Below are 5,168 nucleotides of genomic sequence, written 5' to 3'. Positions count from 1 at the left end.
AAAAATGATAATGGACACCCACATGTTATTTAGCTAGTATACATAAGTTGATATTTTCACGTGATCTTGGATGGCTTGTCGTAAAATCAAGTACCAAGTAATTTTGATTTTTGACAGTGAGAGGTGGAAAAATCTGACTCATGTCGTAATTTCATTTTGCAAGATTGATTTAGAATGTGACGGATGTGGGCTATACTTTGTCCTTCTAATAATTCAGGTTCTCATGGAGCACATTGAACCTTATGCAATATCCAACGGGACGATTTCTCTTTCTTATTTGTTTTTAATAGAATAATGGGAGTGTTTTTGTGCATTGGCCGCATCTTTATATTGAGGCAGAAAGCATTACAAACCTCTATGTCTATGGCTAAACATCTTGCGAATCGTTGGTCTGAACTCTTCAGTGAATCCATCTGTTAACACTGCTTAGATGTTGTTTTGTTTTGTAATTTATTGTTTCCTTGGCATTTGAGTATCTACGCTTCCTACTCTCTACAGAGTTACCGACACATAATTGTTAACATATATTATAACATCAAGGTACAGCAGAGTTGTATATAATTTCTTTTCAGCTTTTGTCTCATTTTCCATCCTAACTACAGGATGTGTGTGCTGACAAAAGCGCAAATGAGCAGTTCTTCATGGCGTTACCATGTGCAAATTTGTTGCTGCTGTCAGATTTTTTGCACAGCCACTGATGCAGAAAACCATTTGGTCTGAGGAATTGAAATCCGTTATCATATTTCTGAGAGTTACTATGCCAGGTGCTGGAGTTGATTTATGTCTATCATGTCTCGGATGATACTCTGTCAGTTCAGGTGGGTTGAGTGTAAGTGCAAGTGTTTGGATTCATAAAGTGATAACCAATAAAATATACTACTTTTTATAATGCCTAAAAATAATTTTATCTTTTGGGGCATGTTATGATACTAGTAAGCATGTGCCCAGTGTCACCTTCTAATGCATCAAGTTTGATTCAAGATGATTGTGGTTTGTACAATGTCACGTTGACTGTAAGTTGAAATTTTGACTATACCAATTGAATAAATAAAATTAGTTCGGTTAGTTGCTTAGAATGTTCTATTCTATCTTATAGTATCTTACCATGTGATAAACTTTATCTGATAGTATGTTGTTATGTTATTATTGACTGCTCCATACTTTGAATTTTGGAAAAGATTTATAAAGTTACCAAACCAGTGTCGACGGTGTTTTATTATTGTGTGCTGGCAGCATAACTGCCATTGCTATTATGTGGAAAACACCAATACTAGTGCAACAAATCATCGTTAATGGGATTACCGCAAAGATAATTTTAAGCACTTATATTTGGAGGAAGCTTTCATAAGCTTAGATAGATATTGATCCGCCGAACATTGACTATCATGTCTGTTTCTCCGTGCTTTGGTGAATAATTGCATCCGCATTTAGGTTATGAATTTATTGCCTTGGATTGAGAAGTATATAAGGTCATTGTTCTTGTTACTATGCTCAAACTGGTAGTTGAATCCACTACAATAATTTTAGTGGCCTACCACTGGCATGAACAACTAACTGCCTGCCTGGCATGTTGGTTAGAGAAAACAAGCTACTGCTGCTAGGAAGTTGGCTGTGGCTGGAACTTTGTATTCTGTGGGACACTTCCACTGGTGGTTTTGATATTTCTGTTTAGATCTCTGGAATTTCCACAATGTTTGAGCAAATTAAAATAGAGTAAAGAGTGTTTCCACTATGATAGTTTAAAAATTCAATTACAAATTATTATAAATGATAAGTTAATTGATTTTTATAAGAATTTACAATCTTGGTATTGTCAATATATACTTTTTTTTTGCATTAACAACATGTAAAAGTTAAACTCATTAAAACAATAAATATTTGATAATTTTTTAGGATTTAATTTTTATGCACATGTAAAATATTTTGTCCTATCAACCAATAAAAAATTATGATATACAAGCAAGTTATTATAAAAGGCAATTAGATAATAATATAAAAATCTCTTTATATTGTTAATTTATAGGTAATTTTTTTCATCTTTTTATTATATTAAAAATAGAAAAGTGACTAATATTTATATTTTGAGCAGTTAAAAATATTTAACAGAATATATTAAACGTGTTTAGGATAAATTTTTCTATGAGTACAACACAGAATAAGAAGGATGTAAATTAAATTGAGTCTGCTAATTTAAATTCAACCACTTCAGTATTTGAAGAAAAATGAGAGGGGTGAACTTCTATATTTTAATCAGTGTCCTTCCTTTTGTGTCCCGCCGGCTACTAACACCCTGTCTCTTTTTCATGATTGTATTATTAATAATGGGAACTGCAGGTTCCAGGTTGTGTGCAAAAAATACTACTTTTTCTTGTAAGAGGAGTGTTTGATACGCAGTGAACTGAGCCGTTGTTGATGCAATTCGCCTATAAATGCAAACAAATCAAGGTATTTGATTTTTTTTTTTTGCATTTAAGGGTATACGTTTCTTTATTTTGGTACATGCTGATAGGATGACTAGGCTCAAGAATCTGTAATACCCTCTTATTAGCATATATTAGCTTTGTATTTTGGTCAATACCTACTTTTATTTTGTTTGCTGGTTCTTTTTCCGAGTTTGGAAAACTGTGTGATTTTTCTTAGCCAACATTGTGTGTAGATTTTTAGGCAAATGTTAAGTAAGAAAATTCCCCCCTCAATACCAGGCTAGAGCTGCTTTTTTAGTATCAGAAAGTTACAACTTACAGGGGCAAAAACATTTTAGTCAAATATCTTGTTTCTGAAAAGAAAAATATTTTTTATGATTGAGCATAGGGCATTGCTGTTAGTGTACATCACAAATTTGGGTTTTGGACTAGCACACAATGAGGCCTATGCGTGAAGTGTTACATAAGTAATGGCATGGCCTCACTCACAATGAAAATGGGAGTAAGAAAATTAATCTAAGCTTATTAGCTGAGAGGTCTGAAACATGTTGAATGATGATGGGTGATGGACAATGATGAATGGGCAGAGTTGATGGTCTGACAGTGGACTTGTGAATCGTGACTGCAGCCATACATACAAAAGTCCTGTAACCATGTGAGGCTTTTCTGAGTTTCGTACGAATTATTTTGGTAGTTTGCTGACATTTGGCCATGATCTCTATCTCCTGAGGATCTAGGATACTTTCATCTGAAGAAAAAGGCTAAATACAGGACCACTCAACCAAACGGGATACTCAAGCCAGATACTGCTCAACTTTACATGTCTTTCTAATTTTGCCATCTATGCAAATTTATCACTGCTACAAACTCAGAAACTCAGCAGGCTGATGCAGGCAGGGAAGAAAGATAGATTATTTACTGACAGCACCAGGAAATCAAAATGATACAAGAGTTTCATGAGATGAAGACAGTAGGCATCATTAGAAATCTGTCTCCTAACCCCACACTTTATTTTATACTATATAGATATTATTTCCAATCTTGAGGCATGAGTCTCTTTTTCCTTTTTACTTTTTTTTCCCTCTTGAACTTACTACAAAAATCACATTTAGCTTTAAGAACTTGTTAATGTTGCCTGCCACAAGTTTCTACAAATTAGTAAGATAGATTTTTCTTTTCTATGCACTAATTTACCCAACTAATGTGAACTGATTCTGAATTCAGTAAAAGTGCTATCTATGACTTCCATGATTGACTATTTGCTATCTCATGACAAATTAACCGTTTTAACATAAATTGTGGTATTGAGAAAGAAATGGTGTTGTGGCAGAGAAAGAGAGAGGTACTAAATGAACCTATTAAAATGGGTGGCAGGGTACACTCTACTTTACACTTGAATTGAAAAATGATCAGTGGCATAGTGTTCATATATTATTTCTTTTTAAGTTTGCACTTGGGAACATTACACAAATTGAATTAATGAACTTTTGAAAAGGGAGAGGATGACCCCAACGACCTCTGCAAAAATTTGTCACAATGTGTAACCACTCTGAGGGCAAAGCTATATGTCTCTGCAGTGTGCACAGAACGGCCATCATAAAAGCCACATGCAAAGTGTACCGTGCCGCCCCCTCCTTGTGTGATACAACTTGGTAGCATATATATGGACAGAAATGCAATTATAAAATTCTCCCATGCAGTGATGCAATGCAACCATATTGATTTGTTTACCTTAATTTGCATGCCGACCGACATTGGATATTTCAATTATATATTTGTGGCAATGTTTTGTTGATAAGGTATTTGATTGTATCCGAATTTCTTTCATTCACGCTATAGACTTCAAAATCAAATCAATTGGTTAACATAATTGTGACTTTGACGGGCAGGGTCACAATTATATACGAACGAATATATTGGATCTGGTGAATGTAGGCACCTCTAATTGGACCAAGAAGACGAAAATGAAATTGTTAATAATTTAGTTACCTAGAAAGAGTATTGGCAGTATGGGCAGGCACACGTTGTGCTGGTTGGGGACATTTTAATTTTGATGATATGAACAAAATTTTGAAGTAAGGGAAGAGATTAAAATTTAAGGTTAAAATTAAAATATTTTAAATTTAAATTAAAATTTCATTTAATCATAAACATTTTATAAGATTTATCAAATAACAAATTAAATATTTTAAAATTTTAATTTACATCAAAATTACCATCACAATCACCGTTATTGTCACAATCACTATGTCGTCATCATGTTAGTGGTAACACGGTGGTCATGACAGTAATTACGATGATAATTGAATGGTAATAATTTTAAAATAAATTAAATATTTAAATATTAATTTTTTATTTAATTAATCTTATAAAGATTTTATAATTAAACAAGATTTTAATTTAAATTTAAAATATTTTAATTTAAAAAATGATAATTCTCATTCTTGAATCATTAATAAAATGTTATATATATATATATTACTGTCGGTGTTTCAATGAGTTGTTTCCCATCTAATTTTCTCTGGAAGGGGAAGAGAAGTGGTATATTTTTCATTGTATGTATACAACACGTACTCTTCTAAACATGGATTTGATTTGATTGTTGGTTGTTGCTTTCTTTCTTAACAAGGGCCTGCTCTTACTTTCTCTGTTTTAATGTTTTCATTTTTTTTCCAACTATCAATTTGCAGTCAATTATGCGAGTGTGTGCGCGTGTATATGGTAGCTGATGGGCTTGGGGGGCCA

At 33.0% G+C, this 5,168-nt stretch overlaps 1 long non-coding RNA gene across 1 annotated transcript; it reads left to right on the top strand.

Annotated features, from left to right (window-relative positions):
* The first annotated feature begins 237 nt into the window (after window positions 1–237).
* Window positions 238–4,491, top strand: LOC102663083 (uncharacterized). The gene is made up of 3 exons (XR_001388797.3): window positions 238–818; window positions 2,335–2,445; window positions 2,812–4,491. It is a non-coding gene; the product is annotated as an uncharacterized lncRNA (long non-coding RNA).
* Window positions 4,492–5,168: the final 677 nt, after the last annotated feature.

Source organism: Glycine max, chromosome 1, assembly GCF_000004515.6.
Source record: "Glycine max cultivar Williams 82 chromosome 1, Glycine_max_v4.0, whole genome shotgun sequence".
NCBI lineage: Eukaryota > Viridiplantae > Streptophyta > Magnoliopsida > Fabales > Fabaceae > Glycine > Glycine max.
This window is presented reverse-complemented; position numbering and strand designations above follow the sequence as displayed.